This window comes from Pseudorca crassidens, chromosome 8, assembly GCF_039906515.1.
Source record: "Pseudorca crassidens isolate mPseCra1 chromosome 8, mPseCra1.hap1, whole genome shotgun sequence".
In the NCBI taxonomy this organism is placed as follows: domain Eukaryota; kingdom Metazoa; phylum Chordata; class Mammalia; order Artiodactyla; family Delphinidae; genus Pseudorca; species Pseudorca crassidens.
In genome coordinates, this window is record NC_090303.1 from 95,909,816 (window position 1) to 95,933,342 (window position 23,527).

The 23,527-nt window shown below is 40.7% G+C and overlaps 1 protein-coding gene across 4 annotated transcripts in view; it reads right to left on the minus strand.

Annotated features, from left to right (window-relative positions):
- TCAF1 (TRPM8 channel associated factor 1) overlaps nucleotides 1-20,002 on the minus strand; it is a 45,481-nt gene extending 25,479 nt beyond the window's left edge. For 2 of the 4 annotated variants that reach the window (XM_067747274.1, XM_067747275.1), the window contains exon 1: nucleotides 1,757-1,917. The gene's annotated coding sequence lies outside the window, so the exon portion shown is untranslated. Of the gene's footprint in view, nucleotides 1-1,756; nucleotides 1,918-3,851; nucleotides 4,002-19,854 lie in introns of those variants that run through there. The other 2 variants (XM_067747277.1, XM_067747276.1) reach the window with 2 other exon arrangements.
- Between the last annotated feature and the right edge of the window lie 3,525 nt (nucleotides 20,003-23,527).

Below are 23,527 nucleotides of genomic sequence, written 5' to 3' on the forward strand. Positions count from 1 at the left end.
GGCACCTAAACGGGGTCTCCCTTTAAGAGACGTACCTAGAAGGCAAGAAGGTAGTGGGCCTGCCTTGGATATGGCACCACATCCTGCACTGTAGCTTGATCTGAAATCCCCAAGGTAGAGTAAGTATCTGCAGGGGACGTGATTTATATATCTGGATTCCCCACAAGAATGAAGAGGTGCTCCACAGGTGGACGACTGAATCATGGATGTGAACGTAAGGGCAAACCTGGGATCAATTCTTCAGCATATAGCCACTCGGGCCTTGCAAAATGACCCATATCACAGACACCCAATCCTATAGGTCTTCTCATCTTCATGCCTTTTTTTCCATGAACGCTTTGTTTATTTTTCCTTATATGTCCAGTATCTTTTCCAGTGTCCACCATCTTCTGTTAATAGTAGCCAGAATTGGGGTGGGTTCATACCAGCCCAATCTTATTTTTCACTTAAAATGGTTTAATTCATACATTTAAAAGAATATGTAATGCACGTGGAAGAATTTGGATGGTAAAATAATAAAACGATTTAAAAATTAAACAAACTTCCATACACCAATCACCCAGATTAAACAACAGGCCATTACTAACATCTTTGAAGGCCCTCTTGTGGCCCTCCAGAATCAGTTCCCCCCCCCCAATCCCCATAAAAACAGGCAGGATGCAGAACTCTGCTTTTTCTATTCCTCTAGTTTAATCTTAATGCTCTCCCTTCTTAATTCCTAAGTTCCCCCTGGGTTCTCTGTCTTTCACTCATATTTGCTCACTTTTCTCACTAGGTAAATCCCAGGAAAACAGCATAATGTAGGAGTATGAGCGCATAAGTGAGACCTGAGTTAAAAAAAAAAAATCCAGGTGTTGCCTCTTCCTAGCTGTTGATCATCTGGCTTCAGAGGGTGTCCTATCAAATGGACAATATGGGAGAGGGCCGGCCTTGACTCCGAGGGGCTGTCAGGACTAAGTTCTGGTGTGGGATCCTCCTCCCTCCTTTCCTCTCCAGGCCTTCACCAGGCCAGACTTTCCTCCCCAGGCCCAGAGCCAGTCTGCAAAGAGCATGTCGGTGACGTCAGAGGAGTGGAGAGGGGGCTGAGGTGGGGGGAAGCAGCAGAAGGAGGGGTGAGAGGAGGGAAGACAGCGGAAAAGGTCGCGTGCGTTGGCAGGGAAATCTCCAGGCCCGCTGGCACGGAGGTCTGGGTTGGTTGGAGGTACACAGACCATCGGCTCCTCTTAGACACACACACACATTCCCTAGTCTCGGTGGGGGCAATGCAAGTGGGCGAGGGATCTCAGTCCCAGAGAGTGTTTGCAAAGATCAAAGGGCAGTAGGACAGAAGTGATGCTCTACCACCAGCTCCCCGTGTGACCCTGAGCAAGCCCTGCCACCTCCCTGGGCTACGGTAGTCTCACCCGATAAAGCTGCGAATTAGATGCTGTTTCTCTAGGCCATGTTTGTGCGCAACTCGACAACACAAAGCAATTAAACATCAGATGTTAGAACCCCAAGAGGAGGAGCAATGCGGCAGGAGGGATGCAGAGCCGGAGAACACAGAACAATCTGTCACAGGAAGGCGGACAGAACAGCGAGGGATTGTGCCCCTATCTGGGAACCGGCAACCCTGCCGCTCGCCGGGGCCCACAGGTCCGCCCGCGCCCCCCTCGCGCCCCCTCGGCCTCCGGCACCGCCCTCTCCCTACCCGAGCTCAGTCCACGGCCACCCACCCCTGATCCAGCCTGCGGGGCATTCGGAGAGGGCCACTCACCAGGTCGCCCTGCAACTTCCAAGGCGGCAGCTGGAAGAAGGAGGGCTGGGGGCAGAGGGAGACGCAGGGTTTTGCGGGGAAGGGGCGTCCTAGCAAGCGGCGCTGGGCGAGCGAGCTGGGCGGAGACGAAGCGGGGGTGGGGTTCCGGACTAGTCTCCTCCTCCCCGCTTCCTCCTGGGCGGGACCGCGACCCCGAGAGGCGGCGCTTGGCAGGGGACAGCACTTCTTTGTGTCGCCGGCCCTGTCGGCTCGGCATTCCGGTGGCCCCCATTCTGGCAGTGGGGACGGCCGTCTAATTAAAGACAAAACTTCTCTGACTAGTCATTAGTAAAGGAAATGGCTGAACAAACCATAGACAGTCTACAGAGTATTATTCAATTCTCATGAAGAGGTTAGATCTCCATTTCGTTGGAGGAATGTACTTGACATATTGCCTAGGGGAAAATAAAAATTGCAGAAATTGTGGAATATGCTTTCATTTTTATAATAAGAAGCATCCCTCCATATATTTGTATTATGGTGGGTGAAAGGATAGCTACATCTCTACCTGCTAATATTTGTTTAATTTGAGGAATAGTGCAGGGCAACTTTTATATAGCGCTGCATTATTTGCACTGTTACTGTGTTGTTTGGTAAATTAAAAATAAGAATATATTATATCTCAAGCAAACAATAGGTGGCTAAAATTGATTCTTCTGTGTACTTTTCAAATCCTCTTTCTTTCCTAAAGTCCTTTCTGATGACCAGTTGACAGTTGCTCCTCCCTTCTCTGAATTCCAAGTTCCTACTTTGTGTGGTGACTACACCTAGCTCAGGTGCTACGGTAGTATAATGTAGGATAATGGTTAGGAACTCAGACTGTCACCAGATAACCTGGATTCAGATCTTAGTGCTATACTTTAGGGGCTGAGTGACTTTGCACAAGTTACTTAATTCCTCTGTTCCTCGGCTTAAGCCTGGTGAGTGAATACAAAGTTCTTAGATCAATGTCTGGCATGTACAGTAAGACTGTAATGACTGCTTGTTAAATAAAATAAATATTCCGGTCATCCTAAGATTTAATAAATATGTTTCAAGAAAATGCATACTTTTTCATCTTGACTAGGCTTTTGGTCCAAATCCAAGACATATTTCCTTTCTTCATCTCCCTTCAATCCTCTTTCCCCAAATTGAATCATATGAACAATAATTCAATAGGAGCATGTGGGCAGGTGAGCTCACTGGCAGGGTTTACATAGAGGAAATGCCAGGAACAGAAATCAAGAGGACCTGAATTCAGGATCCTGCTCGGTGAAGGAGTGACGGTGAGGCTGTCTTTTATCTTCTCCAGGGGTCAGGGTCCTCTTCTAAACAAAGAGGGCTGGTGACTTGCTTGCTAAGACCCTTTTGGGTCTGAAATGCCAAGACTAGTAGCACCAAAGTAAAACCTGAAACATTGTTTCATGAAAAATTTAAACTTCAAAACAAAAATGCATATACTGCATACATAAAAATAATAGGACAAAAATATACATGGGAGGGATACAACCTAACTTACCTCTCAGGATGGTGGCATGAGACTTGGTGGGGAAAAGGTTTCAAATGTCAGATTTTGTTTCTTAAAAAGGAGGAGAGACACACACAGAGGGAGAGAGGGGGAGTGACGCTGAGAGAGAAAGAGGGAGCTGAAGGAAAGGTGATAAAATGTCAACACCTGATAAATCTGTTGTATTATTTTCTGTACTTATCTGTAGCTTTGACAGATTTTATTATGAAAAATGTTTAGCAAGGGCAAGAATGCATTAGACTTTTGATGGTTACCTTCCCGGAGGAGAAGAAATAACAGAACTAAAGAAATAAAAGCCAGAGTGGTGGAAAAAAAAGCAGAGCCAGAAACAGACATGGAGAAACCGCAGGGAATCCTCTTTGAAAGACATCTGCCTCCTTAGGCCCAACTGGTCTCAGACCAAAAACCCGACCACTTTCTCAGTCCCGCAGGGCCCATTCCCCTGGGACCCTGGCCGCGTCCCTCCCTCTCGAAGCCCGGCCGCAGGGAACTCGGTTGGTGCTCCGTGGCCTGCTCTGGTCCCAGAAACCATCTTTGTACAAGACTCACCCGTCGTCCAGCAATATCCACACCCGCTACTTCAAAGGGGGAAGGGACTCCTCTGCCGAGACGTGACAAGGAGAAGGGGCACACAACCCGGGATTTGAAAATTGGTGGAGGTGGTGGTGGACGCTGCGGGTAGAGGTGAGCAGCCGCGGGGGTGGGGGAGGGAGAAGGCGGCCGTCCCGGGAGCTGATTGGCTGACGCAGCGGTGGGGGCGGAGCCTGGCCGGCAGCCCACAAACCGCAGAGGCCCCGCTTTGTGTCAGTTTCTGCGCGCAGATGCCCCCAGCAAATGCAGAACGGAGAACCCCCGCCCCCGCCTTGGCAGTGCTGCAGGGCAGTTTGCGGAAAAAGAAATCCGTGATACTATTTACCAGCAAACGAGTTGGTGGATAGTGATAGTTCTTTATATAAAATAATACAACTGTTTCCAAGGATGTGTTAAATCTATATATATTTGCCAGGAGTTTGGCTATATTTATTTATTTATTTATTTTTATCACAGCTAATAAAGGTTTTTTTAAATTATTTTTTTTACATCTTTATTGGAGTATAATTGCTCTACAATGGTGTGTTAGTTTCTGCTTTATAACAAAGTGAATCAGTTATACATATACATATGTTCCCGTATCTCTTCCCTCTTGCGTCTCCCTCCCTCCCACCCTCCCTATCCCACCCCTCTAGGTGGTCACAAAGCACCGAGCTGATCTCCCTGTGCTATGCGGCTGCTTCCCACTAGCTATCTATTTTACGTTTGGTAGTGTATATATGTCCATGCCACTCTTTCACTTTGTCACAGCTTACCCTTCCTCCTCCCCATATCCTCAAGTCCATTCTCTAGTAGGTCTGTGTCTTTATTCCTGTCTTACTATATTTATATTTTTAATAAACATTTAACGTGGTAGTAAAATGGAGATTTTGCAATTTTGTACAAATAAATTTAAAAATATTTTTATATGCTTATATAAACACAAATTTTATGGAAGACATACATCAAACTATAAGAATTGGACAGTAAAGAGAAGATTATTTGTATTTTTTCTTCATACACCTCATTAACGTTTCAACGGTAATATATATTATTTTGTGATAAAAATAGATAAATTTAATCAACGAAATAGATAAAATATCCTTGCTCAAGCAGCCGGTAGTGACCCTCCTATAAAAATGATTTCTCCCTGTGTATGGGTTTCCTGAATTTCGTTCCTAGTCCTGACTCATTTTAATCAAGGAAGAGTGGGATGCAACACTTGACTTTTGAGCCAGGATCTGGCTTTATGCCTGACCACGTGTTGTCTTGAATCAGGTGTCTGCTCATCTAGCTTGGTGAGCTCAACATTAGAAACCAGGGTGAAAACCACAGCCCCTTTTTATGGCTGGCCCCAAAGGCCTACAAGACCTGTGGGGCCTCTGTATACTGTCCTGTTTCCTCACCCCTCACCCATCACCACCCTGGTCCCTATACACTGGGTACCTAAGGAGAAGATGTCCCCAGACCAAACTATCCTCAGGAAGAGACAATTTTAAAGCTTTCTCCCCTAGCACAAAACAGTGTCCAGGCTGGACCTTCCACAGGAATGTGGATTCATGGTAAAGTGGATAGAGTACCACACCTTGTACTACTTCAGGGTTTCATTACAACTCCCCAAACCAGAGTAAGCCCAAGCCAAGAACTCTGTCATTCTTTTCCAGATTCTCCACTTCATGTGGCCGTAAACAGGTGATCCGTGATGTCCAACTGATGGTTGAATGGACAAGACAGATGATTGTGGGGTGAGGAAAGCAATCCTAGGATCACTCCTCTATGAAACAAATAGGACCGTGACATAGAAAACTGACCAAACTGCAAATTTTCTGTATTGTAAGTTTTCTCCTCATCTTCATGCTCTTTTAATCTTCTCCCTTAAGCCTTTTGTTTTCTGTGTCTCCCAAAATTTCAACGGGTTCTATCCTCTCTTTCTCTGTTTCAGACTCTACCTTACTAGCTCAAGTATAAGTATAAATCCTGTATCCTTTCTTTTTTTTTTTTTTTTTTTTTTTTGCGGTACACGGGCCTCTCACTGTCGCGGCCTCTCCCGTTGCGGAGCACAGGCTCCAGACGCGCAGGCTCAGCGGCCATGGATCACGGGCCCAGCCGCTCCACGGCATGTGGGATCTTCCCGGACCTGGTCACGAACCCGTGTCCCCTGCATCGGCAGGCGGACCCTCAACCACTGCGCCACCAGGGAAGCCCCCTGATTCCTTTCTTATTTCTACTTCCCCTAGAGGTTCTGTTTTACTTTCCAGTTTCTGCCCTGAGTAATAGAGACTGCCATGAAATCCTGAAAGCACTGAAATAACTTTTGAGATATTAAGTTCTGTAGATACTCAGCAACATAGGAATGAATGAAGAAGTTATTAACAGTCCATACTACAAAATGTTACGCAGTTTTTAAAAAGATGAGCTCAAGTCAAACCTCGAGGAATGCTCTCAACATATATTTTTAGTGAAAAATTAATGATCCTACTTTTGTATGTTTCTGTTTATCTAACAGGAAAAATAAGGATATATTTGGCTACCTCAGGAAGTGGGAAGGGTTGACCAGTAATTTTTTCTTTAGATATTTTGTATTTTTAAAATGTTACAAAAATTATTTTGAAATAAAAAATAAGACTTCAGTAATACCACTCTTAAGTATATATCCAACAGAAATGCATACACACATCACCAAAAGACATGTACTAGAATGTTCAAAGCAGCACCGTCCTTAATAGTCTGGAAGTGACCCAAAAGCTACCCTCACTGCTTTCTCATGCCTAGTGCCACCGCGGCACTACCTTCTTTAAACTACTTTTTATTTTTTGGCCGCGCTGAGGCATGTGGGATCTTAGTTCCCCGACCAGGGATGGAAGCTGCGTCCCCTGCATTGGAAGCACAGAGTCTTAACCACTGGACCGCCAGGGAAGTCCCCTACTTTCTATTATAAGAGTCTTAAATGTTACTTTCAGACCCACAAATATTGAGAATTTATTATCAAAATGTCTGCTTTAACAGAAATTCTAAAGGGTAGATCTCAAGAAGAAATAAAATAATCTAAGATAAACAATCTGAGATGTAAGACAAAATGGTGAGAGACTTCCAATTCTGTCATTGAGAAAATACTTTGTTTAGAACAATGCTTCCACTAAAAACAGCAATAAAAGTTAGATAAAATGTAGGAAACAAGGGAAGACTTTGAAGAGCAAACAATATAAGCAGGATGAGAGAAGCTACAATCCTGAGGGAAGGAAAACTCAGGACATGAACTGCACATTCACTGTGGCTTCTTCTTTTAGGGCATTTTCCAGTTCACAATGCAGGATAACTGAGGCCAAGCAGGAAGTATCAGCATTACTGGTTCAAGATTACCAAACCAGTTAAAACTCAAAGGAGTGAAATTTCAGACAAGAAGAAACCTCAGAGAAGTGAATCTAAAAATCTATGTACAAATTCCCCTTAAGTCACTGGCTGACTCCTAAGCTATGCATGCACAGGGAGAGACCCAAAAAACCTGCAGAAAATAATGGCTAAAATGCCAATCAATTGAGCAGTCATTTCAGTAGCTGTACTATTATGGAAATATGGAGGTCCAGTCCCACCAAAGTAACTGATTTTTATCAACACTATCTGCTTTCAGTTGAGACATGAGAAAAACCATGGCATATGAATAAAAATAATGCCTGAGAAGTAAGGTCTATGCTCTTGGATAAAGGAAAAACCTGAAAGGGACCAGTTCTAAGAAAGCTTAAAGCTAATCTCTGATAGTATTAAAGTAATCTGCTGGTACTTTATCTGTCCCCCACGCCAGAAAAATCCTCTTTGATAAACAATAACATCAACCAGAACTTTCTGATTTTTCATTCATGATGTCCTGCATCCAATCAAAAATTTAGAAGGAGGCTAAAAATAAGGATGAATTATCAAGAACTCAAGAGAAACAACAAAAAATAGAAACAGACAAGTGGTTCAGACATTTGAGTTCTTAGACAGGGACTGATTTTAAAATAACTGTGATTAATGTGTTCAAAAATAACAAACAGGTTGGAGAATACCAGTATAGAATTAAAACGTAAAATATTAAAATAGAAATTTTAGAAATAAAACATAATCATTGAAATCAGGAATTCAATAGTTGGTTGTAATACCATATTAGACACAAATGACCAAAGAATTGATGAACTGCAACAAGAATCAGTAGAAAGTATCTAAAAATAACACACAGAGGAAAGAAAGGATGCATAAGGAGATGAAAGAATACAGTAAAACTATAATAGGAATTATGAGACATAGTAAAAAGTCTTGACATATGTGTAATTAGACTCCCAGAAGAAGAGGAGAGACAGTGAAACAGAAGCAATATGCTAATAATTAATGATTGAAAATTCTCAAGAGATGAAAAACATCAAAACTCAAATTAAAAAAAAAAACCCTCAGGCTTCCCTGGTGGCACAGTGATTGAGAGTCCGCCTGCCTATGCAGGGGACACAGGTTCGTGCCCCGGTCCAGGAAGATCCCACATGCCGCGGAGTGGCTGGGCCCGTGAGCCATGGCTGCTGAGCCTGCGCGTCCGGAGCCTGTGCTCCACAACGCGAGAGGCCACAACAGTGAGAGGCCCGTGTACTGCAAAAAAAAACAACAAGAAAAACAAAACAAAAAAACCCTCCTCATTCCCTAAGCAGAATAAATACAAAGAAAACTACACCTAGGCACATTATAGTCAAATGCTAAGAAACAAATTCAGAGAGGAAATCTGAAAGTCAGCGAGAAATAAAGGATACTTTCCATTTAGAGGAACAATAATACATCTGGCTTTTCAAAAGAAAATGATAGAAACCAGAACATAGTGGTATTGGTTAAAAAAAAAAAAGAGAAGACAATCTGCCAACCTATGTGCCAACCTCTATGCACAACAAAAATATCCCTCAAAAAATGAAGGCAAAATAAAGACAATTTTAGATAAACAAAAGCTGAGAGAATTTGCTAGCATTACAGTATAAAAAGCAGTACTTCAAAATTAAGAAAAATGATCCCAGATGGGAGTACATAACTATAGGAGGAATTGAGAATACTGGAAAGAGTAAATACCTGGGCAAATATCAATATTGATATTTAAATAAACAAAGATGTCTTGTGGGATATAAAAGCATAATAAACATACAATAACAAGAGCACAGCTGCAAGATGGTGGTTAATGAAGATAAGTGGTTTTAAATTTATTGCATTGTTTGAGCCTTACCCATACCCTGACACCAAAGTCAGACAAGGAGACTATAAGAAAGGAAATTACAGACCAACATCCCTGATGAATATAGATGCAAAAATCCTCAACAAAATATTACCAAAGTGAATTCAACAGTACATTAAAAAAATCATATACCATGATCAGGTGGGATTTATTCCAGGGATGCAAGGATGGTTCAACATCTGCAAATCAATAAATGTGCTACCACATTAACAAAATGAAGGATAAAATCATCTCAGCAGATGCAGAAAAAGCATTTGACAAAATACAACTCCCTTCCATGACAAAAAATTGTCAACAGATTGGATATAGAAGGAATGTACCTCAACAAAATAAAGGCCACATATGGCAAGCCTACAGTTAACATCACACTCAAGAGTGAAGGCTGAAAGCTTCTCCTCTAGGATCAGGGACAAGACAAGGGGTCCCCCTTTCACTTTTTTTCAACATAGTACTGGAAGTTCTAGCCAGAGCAATGAGGCAAGAAAAAAGAAATGCCATCCAAAATGGAAAGAAAGAAGTTAAATTGCCTTTGTTTGCAGATATCTGTTTCCAGATGACTAACTTCTTTTATTACGCTTTTCTATATATAAACTTGCAGAGACAATTCAACATTATTACTTCTTCCAATCCATGAACAGAATAGCTTTTAATTTGTGTCTTCAGTTACTTTCATCAATGTTTTATAGTTTTCAGTGTACAGGTCTTTTACCTTCTTGGTTAAATTGGTTCCTAAGTATTTATTGTTTTTGATGCTATTGTAAATGGGATTCTTGTTTTAAATTTCCCTTTCAGGAAATTGCTAAATTGCTGTTAGTGTATAGAAACACAACTGATTTTTTTTTTTTTAATTTAGGTCCTGACTAACTGGTACTCACTTATTTATTTAAATTTATTTATTTTTGGCTGCGTTGGGTCTTCATGGCAGTGCGCGGGCTTCTCCTTGCGGTGGCCTCTCTTGTTGCACAGCACGGGCTCTAGGCACGTGGGCTTCAGTAGTTGTGGCACGTGGGCTCAGTAGCTCTGCAGCATGTGGGATCCTCCCTGACCAGGGCCCGAACCCTTGTCCCCTGCATTGGCAGGCAGACTCTCAACCACCGCGCCACCAGGGATGTCCCCACAACTGATTTTTGTAAGTTGACTTTATATCCTGTAACCATACATTCAACTGATCTCTGACAAATGTGCAAAGCACACACAATGGGGAAAGGATAGTGTCTTCAATAAATGGTGTTGGAATAACTGGATATCCACATGCAGAATAACGAAAGTGAATTCTTCCCTCATACCATTATATAAAAAGCAATTCAAAATGCATTAAATACTTAAACATAAGATCTGAAACTGTAAAGCTACTAGAAGAAAACATTGGAAAAAAGCTTAACACTGGGCTGGGAAATAAATTTTTGGATATGACCCCCAAAACACATGCAATAAAAGCAAAAATAAACAAGTGGGGCTATATCAAACTAAAGTTTCTGCACAGGGAAGGAAACAACAGAGTAAAGGGACAACCCACAGAATGGGAGAAAATATTTACAAACCATATATCCAATAAGGAGTTAATAATATCCAAAATATATGAGGAACTCAAACAACTCAATAGCAAGAAAACAAATAATCCAATTAAAAATAAGCAAAGGACCTGAATAGACATTTCACAAAAGAAGATATACAAATGGCCAACAGGTATATGGGAAAGTACTCAAATCCACTAATCATCATGGAGATGCAAATCTAAACCACAAGATATCACTTCACACCTGTTAGAAGGGCTAATATCAAAAAGAGAAAAAATAGCAAGTGTTGGTGAGGATGTGGAGAAAAGGAAACCCTTGCACATTGTTGATGTGAATGTAATTGGTACAGTCATTATAGAAAACAATATAGAGATTCATCAAAAAATTAAAATTAGAACTACCATATTATCTAACAATCCTAGTTCTGGGTATATATTCAAAGGACATGAAATCAGTAACTGGAAATAATATCTGCACTGCCATGTTCATTGCAGCATTATTCACAGTAGCCAAGATATGGAAACAACCTAAGTGACTAACAAATGGATTCATGAATAAAGAAATTGTGGCATATATACACAATGGAATTTATATAGCCATTAAAAAGAAGGAAATCCTGCCATTTGTGACAACATGGATGAACCTCAAGGCATTATGCTAAGTTTTGAAATAATTCAGAAAGAGAAAGACAAATACTGTACAACTTCACTTATATGTGGAATCTAAAAAAGTTGAACTTATAGAAGCAGAGAGTAGCATGGTCGTTACCAGGAGTTGGGGAGAGGTTGGAAATGGGGAAATATTGAGCAAAGGTTGCAAAGTTTCAGCTATGCAGGCTGAATAAGTTCTGGAGCGCTAATGTATAGCACAATGACTGTCGTTAACAATATTGTATTATATACTTGAAATTTGCTAAGATAGTATATCTCAATTGTTCTCACCAAAAAACGGTAAACTATGCAAGGTGATCAACATGTTAATTAGCTTGATTGTGGTAATCATTTCACAATGTATACATATATCTAAACATCACATTGTACACCTTAGATATATGCAAGTTTTATTTCTCAATTATACTTCAATAAATGTTATGAGTTAAGTGTGCTATACTACTAGAATTACTGCTAAAACATTTGACCTAAAACATTAGAACATGTAACTTCCAAATAAGAGAAGGAGTAAAATGGGGAATAAAAGAGAAAAAAGAAAGAGTGGTTAGGAATGAAAGAGACAGATAAAGCAGAAAAAATTAAAAGCAAATATAAGATGGTAAAAATAAATCCAATTGTATTACTAATCACAGTAAATATAACTGGATTAAATTATTCAATGATGTTATAAATTGTCTAACAAAAATTTTAAAAACCTAGGATTTAAAGAAATACACATAAGTTTATGACATATATGCTTTTTTATGTACTGGTATCTCATTGTGGTTTTTATTTCTTTATTTTTAAATTTTTAGTTTACATTGGACTACAGTTGATTTACAGTGTTGTGTTAGTTTCAGGTGTACAGCAAAGTGATTCAGTTATACATATACATATACCTATTCTTTTTCAAATTATTTTCCCATTTAGGTTATTACAGAATATTGGGCAGAGTTCCCTGTGCTATACAGTAGGTCCTTGTTGCTTATCTATTTAAAATACAGTAGTCTGTATATGTCAATCCCAAATTCCCAATCTATCCCTCCCCACAACCTTTCCCCATAAATTTGTTTTCTGTGAGTCTGTTCTGTTTTGTAAATATTTTCATTTGTATCTTTTTTTTTTTAGATTCCACATATAAGCAATATCACAAGATATCTGTCTTTCTGTCTGACCTACTTCACTTAGTATGATAATCTCCATGTCCATCCATGTTGCTCCAAATGGCATTATTTCATTCTTTTTAATGGCTGAGTAATATTCAATTGTATATGTGTACTACATCTTCTCCATCCATTCATCTGTCGATGGACATTTAGGCTGATTCCATGTCTTGGCTATTGTGAACAGTGCTGCAATGAACACTGGGGTGCATGTATCCTTTCAAACCATGGTTTTCTCTGGATATATGTCCAGGAGTGAGATTACTGGATCATACGGTACTCTAGTTTTAGTTTTTTAAGGAATTTCCATATTGTTCTCCATAGTGCCTATACCAATTTACGTTCCCACCAACAGCGTAGAAGGGTCCTCTTTTCTCCACACCCTTTCCAGCATTTATTGTTTGTAGACTTTTTAATGATGGCCATTCTGACTGGTGTGAGGTGATATCTCATTGTAGTTTTGATTTGCATTTCTCTAATAATCAGTGATGTTGAGCATCTTCATGTGCCTGTTGGCCATCTGTATGTCTTGTTTGGAGAAATGTCTATTTAGGTCTTCTGCCATTTTTTGATTGGGTTGTTTGTTTTTTGGTATTAAGCTGTGTGAGCTGTTTGTAAATTTTGGAGATTAATCTCTTGTCGGTAGCAGCGTTTGCAAATATCTTCTCCCATTCTGTGGACTGTCTTTTCGTTTTGTTTATGGTTTCCTTTGCTGTGTAAAAGCTTTCGAGTTTTATTAGGTCCCATTTGCTTATTTTTGTTTTTATTTCCATTACTCTAGGAGACAGATTGAAGAAGATCTGTGATTTATGTCAGAGAGTGTTCTGCCTACATTTTCCACTAAGAGTTTTATAGTATCTGCTCTTAAATTTAGGTCTTTAATCCATTTTGAGTTTATTTTTGTGTGGTCTTAGATAATTTTCTAATTTCATTCTTTCACATTTAGCTGTCCAGTTTTCCCAGCACCATTTATTGAAGGGACTGTCTTTTTTCCATTGTATAGTCTTCCTTCCTTTGTCATAGATTGATTGACCATAGATGCATGGGCTTATTTCTGGGCTTTCTATCCTGTTCCATTGATCTATATTTCTGTTTTTGTGAAAGTACCACACTGTTTTGATGACTGTAGCTTTGTATTGTAGCCTGAAGTCAGGGAGCCTGATTCTTCCAGCTCTGTTTTTCTTTCTTAAGATTGCTTTGGCTATTCAGGGTCTTTTGTGTTTCCATTCAAATTAAAATTTTTTTGTTCTAGTTCTGTGAAAAATGCCATTGGTAATTTGATAGGGATTGCATTGAATCTGTAGATTGCCTTGGGTAGTACAGTCATTTTGACAATATTGATTCTTCCAATCCAAGAACATGGTATATCTTTTCATCTGTTTGTGTTAGCTTCAATTTCTTTCATCAGGGTCTTATAGTTTTTAGAGTACAGGTCTCTTGCATCCTTAGGTAGGTTTATCCCTAGGTATTTTATTCTTTTTGATGAGATGGTAAATGGGATTGTTTCTTTAATTTCTCTTTCTGGCCTTTCATTGTTAGTGTATAGAAATGCAACACATTTCTGTATATTAATTTTGTATCCTGCAACATTACCAAATTCATTGATGAGCTCTAGTAGTTTTCTGGTAACTTCTTTAGGATTTTCTAGGTATAGTATCATGTCATCTGCAAACAGTGACAGTTTTACTTCTTCTTTTCCAATTTGGATTCCTTTTTATTTCTTTTTCCTCTCTGACTGCTGTGGCTAGGACTTCCTAAACTATGCTGAGTAAAAGTGGTGAGAGTGGACATCCTTGCCTGGTTTCTGATCTTAGAGGAAATGCTTTCAGCTTTTCACCACTGAGTATGATGTTGGCTGTAGGTTTGTCATATATGGGCTTTATTATGTTGAGGTATGTTCCCTCTATGCCCACTTTCTGGAGAGTTTTCATCATAAATTGGTGTTGAATTTTGTCAAACACTTTTGGCAAATTCTATCAAACATTTAAAGAATTGTTAACACCTAGGCTTCTGAAACTCTTCCAAAAAATTGCAGAGGAAGGAACACTCCTAAACTCATTCTATGAGGCCACCATTACCCTGATACCAAAACCAGACAAAGGTGCCACAAAAAAAGAAAATTACAGGCCAATATCACTGATGAACATAGATGTAAAAATCCTCAACAAAATACTAGCAGATCAAATCCAAGAATACATTAAAAGGATAATACACCATGATCAAGTGGGATTTATCCCAGGGATGCAATGATTTTTCAATATCCACAAATCAATCAGTGTGATACACCACATTAACTAATTGAAAAATAAAAACCATATAATCATCTCAATAGATGCAGAAGAGCTTTTGACAAAATTCAACATATATATTTAAAACACAGATTTAGAAAGATTTAAAGTGAAAGGAAGAAAGAATGATAAATGAGGTAAACACCAATCAAGAAACTCTTGATTTGATGATATATGAACACATTAAGAATTCAAAACAAAAGCATTAATATTTTATTTTATTTTAGCCATAATATTTTATATCCCTACATTATGATAAAATTTTCAATTTATTCCAATTCCCTAATAGCATTGCCTCAAAATATATAAAGTAAAAATAAACAGATCTACAATGAGAAATTTCAAAATTCACCATCATAGTGAGAGATTTTAATGTATCTATTTTTGTATTGATAATTTAAGCTGATAAAAATTGGTGAAGATATGGCAGCTCTGGATTTCATAATTAACACACTTGTTTTAAAGGTATATACAGGACATTATATAATTAGAGACTACACATTATTTTCAAGCACACAAAACTGACAATGTGCTAGGATGTAAAGCTAGATTCAATAATCCAAAGGAACTGGTATCATAATTCTCTGAATTAATTATAAATTAGCTAGGCAACATTTACTAGAAGATAATAAAATATTCTTTATGGACTGACTGGAAATTCAAATACACATTTCTTAAAATTTCATGGCTCAAACAAGAAACCATAATAGAAATGAAAAATATTTAAAGTATGATAGCAAAATATTCATATCAAATCTTGTGCGATAAAGCTAAAGAGCAGTGACACAAATTTATAGCCTGAAGAGCTTATGTAAGAATGATAGCTCAAAATTAATGAGTTAAGCATATACCTTAAGAGCTTAGAAAAGAAATAACAGAAAAATTCTAAGAAAGCAGAAAGAAGTAATAAAATAAATAATAATGAAGAAAACAAACAGTTTGTGTGTGTGTGTGTGTGTGTGTGTGTGTGAAAGAGTTAACAAAGTAGTCCAAGTTCTGGCAAAATTAATCAAGCCAAAAAGAGAAAGAAATTATACACACATTAGTAATGAAAAGGGGGTCATAATAATAGAAAATATTTAAACGGATAATGAGAGAATATTGTGAACAAGTTTGTTCCATTAATTTTGGTTAAATATCTTGGAAAATGCAAGTTATGAAAACTGATTCCATAAGAAAACCTAAATAGTCCTATAATCTTTAAAATAATTGGACCAACAGGTTTAATATCCTCTGACAAACTAAACTCTAAACCCTGAGTGTTGTGATTTAAAGTAATATTTGACCAGATAATTCCAATCTTGCACAAATTCTTCCAGAGAATAGCAACAGTGAGAATACTACTCATCTTATTTTATGAAATGATATTAACGACAGATAAGGTTAGTACCATAAAGAATACTTACAGGCCAATCTTAATTCACATATATAGATACAAATATTTAATGCTTATCCTTATATCTGTATCTAAAAGTTATTAGATATTTATCATAGAGAGTTTATTCCAGGAATGTAAAGTTGATTTAATATTACTTTGAATAAACTAAACTTCACCACATTAACATACTTAAAGAAAAAAATCATATGAGAAAATCAATAGCTATAGGAGAAGCATTCAATGAAACATTTACTCATAATAAAAGTGCTTACCAAAAGAAGAACTGAATTTTCTTATCATGGGACAAAGCATTTACAAAATAACCATCATGAATGCAATATTTAAAGTTGATATAGTGAAATCTTTTTCTTTATTATCTTAGGGATAAAACAAGACACCCCTCCCTACTTTTATTTAACATTATGCTGGGGTTCCTAGCCAATGCAGTAAGACAGGAAAAAGAAATTAAAAGTGTAAAGATTAGAAAGGAAGAAACAAAACTGTCATTATTTTCAGATGATATAACTGCCTTTTTAGCAAATCTGACTCTATAGGTAATTTAGAATTATTAATGGAGCTTATCAAGTTTGATATATAATCAATATATAAAAGACAATTGGATTTCTATACACCAGCAACAAACAATAAGCTACAAAATATAATTTTTATAAAAGAAAACATTTACAATAGCAATAAGAATATAATGTACTTAGAAATAAAGTCAACAGAAACGAGCAAAAGGAAAACAATGAAAGATACTATAAAACATTACAAAACATTAAAAAATATTAATGGTAAGCTAAATAAATGGCATTATATACCAAGTTCACAGATGGAAAAATTCACCTTGAAGAGAACATTTCTCCCAAAATTGATACATAGAATTAATTCAGTATCAATAAAAATTCCAGCAAGTTTGTTTCTTTGCTTGTTTCCTGTTTTGAAAAATTTGACAAGTTTATTTAAATATTTATATGGAAGATCAAAGGTCCAAGAATTGCTAAAAAAAACTCTTGAATTAAAATGAAGAGGTGGGAGAATCTTTCCTACCAGATTTAAAGACTTATTATAAAACTATAGTAGTTAAAAACAATTTTGTATTGATGTAGAGTTAGACAAATAGATAATCAGAGAGAGTAGGGAGCTTAAAACGAATTCATGCACATATGAAAAACTTGATTCATGCAGATCACTGGTGCTAGGACAGTTGATTATTCATATGGACTAAATAGTATAACAAGAAACTTCCAGGTGGATTAAGACATTGCCAAATACAAAACTTTAAAAACGTTTAGAGGAAAGTATAGTAAAAGTGAAATTAAAATTCAGAACGTAATTCATTGGCAGAGATAGGCAGACATATGGAGAAAGAAAAGCTAAGCACCAAAGTGAAAGCAGATATTTGCAGCATATGTGGTTAACTAGGGATTGACTAGCATCCAGGTTATGTAAAGAAAGCATTCCAATAGACAATATGAAAAATACAAACAACCCAACCTGAAAATGAATGAAAGAGAGGAAGCAGAATTTCTCAGACAGAAAGGAAAATAGCTCATCGTTATATGAAAATATGGTCAGTTTCATTAGTTATCAGAGAAATGTTAATCAGAATCAAAACTGAATGCTATTTCGTGCCTGCTCGACTGGCTAAAAATGAAGTTTGATAATACCAAATTGTGACAGGTATATGTAAAAACAGGAACTCTCATCTGTTGCTGGAGAGAGTGCAAACTGGCTCAACACTTTGGAAACAGTTTAGCAATAACCTAAGAAAGTTGAACATACACAAATCTTAAAACCCAGTATTCTACACCTAGGTGTACACTCCAAGGAACCAGCGTGAATGGGTGCACGTGAACCAGAAGGCATGTACAAGATAGTTAGAGGACATTATTTGTTAATATCCCGTGTAGTAGGCAGCCTTTAAAATGGCCCCCAATAATCGCTGCCTCTAGATATTCATGGTCTTGTTTAACCCCCTTCCTTTGAGTGTGGACTGGAACTAGTGACTCACTTCTAATGAACAGAAGATGGCAAAAATGATGGGATGTCACTTTTGAGATTAAGTTACAAAAAGCCTCTGGCTTTCGTCTTTCTCTGTCTCTGGAAGCCTTCACTCTGGTGGAAGCAAGCTGCCATGCTGATCTTATACAGAGGCCCATGTGGCAAAGAAGTGAGGCCAACCAAAGCCAGTGAGGCCAAGAGGCCTGCCAACAGTCATGTGAGTGAGCCTGAAAGGGGTTCCCTCCACCCAGCCTTGAAATGACTGTAGCCCTAGCCAATACCTTGCTTAGCGCCTGAGACACTGAGTCAGCTCCCAGCAAAGCTCCTCCTGGATTCTTGACCCACTGAAACTGTGAGATAATATGCTTTTTGTTTGTTTGTTTTGTTTTAAGCTGCTAAGTGTTGGGGTAATTTGTTACACAGCAATAGATAACTAATATAAACCCCAAAGGAGCAACAACTAACGAATGTAGAATGAATGAATTATAGTAGACTCAAGCCATAAACAGTGAAAATGAAGGAATCATCAACTGGCGTGAACTTCAAAAACTTAAGAATACGTATGGTACAATGCCATTAATACTAAAGTAAAAAATAGGGAAAGCCAACATATATATGTTTTTGGAATATACACACAAATGGTAAAATTATAAAGGAAAGCAAAGGCATGATTAATACAAAAAATCAGGATAGATGTTATCTCTCAGGGAAGGGAGAAGGATGAGCATGACCTAGGATACAAAGGGGCTTCTAGGGTACTGCTATGTCATATTTCTTGACCTAGGAGATGGTCAGGCACTCACTTTATTAGCGTATATACCTTTTATTAATAAATTAAAAAAAATCAAACCAAAGAAAAAAAGAAAGCAAAGTACTGCAGTGAAGTCAATTCACAAATAAATATTTCGGGGTACAGAAGGATGGATGGATGGATGGATGGATGGTCAGCTAGCCATACGTTCTGTCCTTTATGTCTAGTTAGACCTGCACGTCCTCCAAGAAGTTTCCATGATTAACTGATTCGTAAATTTTTTTCTCCTATACATAAGGCCTTCTCCCTCCATTTCAGGTTGAGCCAAGTCAGTGGCCAGCTCGGGTCTGTTTACCTGGGAACCGTTCAATCCAACCCTGACTGCCTCAGGCCAAAGGCACTGCGTTCTGAAGAGTCCGCCCGACGCCCCGCACCCACTCTCCCGCACCTTGCCCCTCACTCCCCCACCGCAGACACACTCAGAGCCTGAGGGCGCGTAGAGCACTTGGGGAGGAAAGCACTTTCACCTTGCGCGCTCTGCAGAAGCAAGCCACCCGCAAAGAATTCAAGAGCAAGTCCCTGGGAGGTGAAATGACATCGCCTCCACGGTTCCTTTCAGCTGAAATCTCGACGGCTCCCAGCGGAGCACAAAAAAAGCACAAGAAAACAGGGGGTCCCGCGCCTCCAGACCAGCAAGGGTGAGTAACAACGAAGCAAGAAGGGAACAGAGATGGAGCTGCAGGGAGACACCAGACAAGGAGCCGAGAAATAAACAGCAAGCAATCCTCTGTGGCACCCACCTGCTGCCTCCCCTTGGGTACCGCAGAGGCCCCACGGCAGCCCTCACGCCTCCCGGACCCCACACAAACGCACGTCCCGGGCATCCGCATCGCCCACGTCGCCCGTCTCCCCGCCCGGCCACCCGCGCTCCGGACCGTGGCCTGTGTCATCGCCAGGCCTCTCCTGTCCAGAACCCATCGCGGGCCCACACTCACCCTTAGCCCCGCTATTCCCTGCAGCGCGGGTTGGGGGCAAAGAACACCAGCTAGGCGGGGGCGGCGTTGGTTCCCTAGGGGCAGGAGTTCCTCAGGCGAAAAGGGACTGGGCGGCTGACTGAGGACTGGGACGTAGAAAGGACGGGGGTTGGGGGTGGCTAAGAGGGGGGCGGTTCCGGGATCTGACTGGTGGCCGCGCTGGTGGGGGCGGAGCCTGGCCGGCCGCCCCAATTGCAGAGGCCCCGCTTTGTGTCAGTTTTTGCACGAAGATGCAGCCTTAAATCCGCCTTAAATCCAGGATGCAGACCCCAGCCCCTGCGCTGGGAGTTCAGGAGGGCCATTTGTCGAAAAAGAAATCCGTCAGACTATGAACAAGTGAACGGTTGAAAATAATAATATATTTTCATATAGTATAATGCACAATTATTTCCAAGGACGAGTTAAGTCTATGGGTCCTAGACATATTTTGAATTAAAAGAATGAAGTTGCCTTAAAATGGAGGGTATGGTTACATGCTTATATAAGAGAAGACGATCTCACGGTGCTTATATAGGGCGAAGGGCTAAGAATGAAGAAGTTGGCTATTGATACTTCATAACCGCTGAATTTTTAAAAAATATCACATGTATTGTTCTACAAACCAAAGAAAACAGGAAGGTGTTAAAATTTTTTGCTGGCCAACAAATAGGTGACAGATATTGGGCATGAGGGAGAGACAGAAAGGTGCAGCTGTTGAAAGCCTGGGCCCTGAAGCCCCTGCCACATCTGCTTACCAGCTGGCGAGTGCATTCCTTTCTGTGGGTGCCCCGACAAAGGACCACGAACTTGGTGCCTTGAAATCACATTTGCTGTCCTGCAGCTCTGTGGGTCAGAAGTCCAGCGAGTGAGCGTCTCACGGGGTACATCAGGGTGTAGGCAGGGCTCCCAGTTCCTTCTGGAGGCTCTAGGGGAGAATCCATTTCCTTGCCTTCTCCGGCTTCAGGAGGCTGCCCGAATTCTTTGGCTTGGGCCCCTTGCTCCATCTGCAAAGCCAACAGTCTCATCCCTTGGATCTCTGTCTCTGTCATCACATCCCATTCTCTGCTTCTCCTCTTTCATTTGTTTCTGGGTGAGTTTGACCTGTCAGTTCCTTTGTGTCCTGGACCCAGCAGGCCTCCCTCAGTTCTAAATCTACTGCCCTTTTTGCGCTTATTTCCTTCGGTCTTTCTGTTCCTCTTGTCCCTTTTACATTGCTCATCTTTGTCCCCCAGAAAACTTAGTTTTTACAGGTAGGAAGTGTTGTGGGTAGAACATCTTATCACCAGAGCACTTGCATTGTTCTACTGCTGCTGAAAAGTCTGCTGCTTCTCAGAGTTGTTGACACACATGTGGCATGTGTGAGAAGGACGTTCTAAACTCCCAGGGGCTGTCAGGCAAGTTCCCAGTCTTCGTGGTCTCCTCTCTCCCTCCTTTCTTCTCCAGGCCCGCCCCAAGGCCAGACTCTCCTCCCCAGGCCCAGAGCCAGTCTGCAAAGAGCATGTCGGTGACGTCAGAGGAGGAGGGGCGAGGGGCCCGGGGGTGGGGGGAGGCAGCAGGGGGAGGAGAGGAGCTGTCCCCACTGGCAGGGAATTTGCTGGCTGAAGTCCACGTAGTCTGCTTGTGTTTGCAGGCTGGAGGAGGTTCACAGGCTGCGCTGGCCTTGTCTCCTGCCAGCCCCCAACACACACACACACACACTCTCTCTCTCTCACAGCAAAGCCTAAAGGACCTAAAGGACTGGGCCGGTGATCTTGGCCTCAGGGATTTTGTACTGAAACCACTGGAGCCTAATTAGACATCTGAATGTCAAGGGCGTGCTGCATCTCCACCTGTGCTCACCCTTTCGGCTGCCTGTGTTTCAGTATTCCTTTTTTGATAAAGGTGGAACCTGGAGGAGATGTTTTAGCTCTGGAACTCTGTGACCAGTTGCACAGCGAAAACAACCCCAGCTGAAAATGGTGGGCTCTACTGCTGTCTGGGAAGAGAGTGTGGGCGGGCAGGCAGGCAGGCATGTGCTTGCCTTCTGACTGTCAAGTTTTTGAGAGGAGGAGGGATATGGCAAGAGAGAAACGCAGCTGTCTTGGCGGAGAGAACGAGAGAGAGAGCTCAAGGCCAAGGAACCCGGGTCTTTTAGCAACACTCAGTCTGCAATCCCTCGACACCCACCTGCATCCACCCGGTCCCCCAGGATGCCCCACTCAACTGCACAAACATTGGCTTTTCCCTTCACCTTCAAAGGACTTTGTAGTCAGAAACTACCCCTCTGTGCCTGGGTTGCCGGGTTGCTCACTTCTGGAAACCTCTGAGAAGTGAACCCCATTGTCTGCCCTCCAATCCCAGGTCAGGCCTGGTAGGGTAGCTCTGAGGGAGATCAGACTTTGCAGGGAAGTGAGGGGACTCATGACATGCCGGGGTTTCGAGGAAAGGAGGTATGGGAGAAGGGAGCAGAGGTCGTGCTATGAACACAAAGGCTGACCCTCCCCTGAGTAAGAGGGAATTCTTCCTGCCTTCAAACTGGGACGTGGCCTTTTGTCCTGCCCGCAAACTCCAGCTGAACCATGGGTTCTTCCTGAGTGTTGTGCCTGTTGACCTTCCGACTGGCGTTGCACCATCTGCTTTCCTGGGCCTGCAGCTTGCAGACAATCCCTGCAGATTTTGAGACTTGCCAGCCTCCATAATTGTGGGAGCCAATTCCTGATAATATCAATAGATCTCTCCCTATCTATCTATCTATCTATTCATCCATCTATCCTGTTGGTTCTGTTTCTCTGGAGAACTCTAATACGGCCCCCACCTTCTCCTGGGTTATTCACTTGGAACTTGCTGACCAGCACTATGTACACCCCCCGTGCCCCCCGCACTGCTCCCAGCCTCTACATGGCTCTGCTGCTGGTCACTCCTGTTAACTCCTGAATACAAGCCCCTCACAGGGGCTCCTCTTTATTCACAGAAGCGAAGGGTGAACTCAGGACAGGCCTTACTCCACGTGTTTCCTCGTGCTTTTTTTCTCCTCACCACCCATTAGAGATCTATGTTGTACAGCAAACGGACTTCCCGTGTGGAAGGGGGAGACTTCAGTACACTGATTGTTAACTCTTCACCCTAGTCTGGGATAGAACCCCAAGGGAATCTGCTACAGGAGAGTCTTTATGGTTGCTTCCTTCTCTCCCCATTTCTTTCCTCATCTCCTCATACGTCCCTCCCTGTGGACTTTTATAGGGACTAAAATAGATGTTTAAAATGGAATTATTACAAACACCAACGCAAAGAAGAAAATTTTTAAAGCTCAAGCTTGGAATATTTTGTGTTTGGAAATCAAGTTTGCTCAGTCTTAAGTAGGAACTTCACTGAGAAATAAATATAATCGAATTAGGAACAGTGGGAGGACAGGAGGAAACTGGAGGAAGACTGATTAAGCTGGAGAATTTTTTTAAAAAGAAAAGTTAAGTGCTATCTCTTTTTTTTTTAGGATAATGACTTCCTCATTTTTATGAAAGCAATACAATGCATAAATAGATGGGGAGAAAAGGAAAAACATAAAGAGGACCATACTGTACATACTATTTAATTTAAAAGGTATCTGTCTTAGATAGTTTGGGCTGTTACAACAAAAATATAGACTGGGTGAATTAAACAAGAAATATTTATTTCTCAC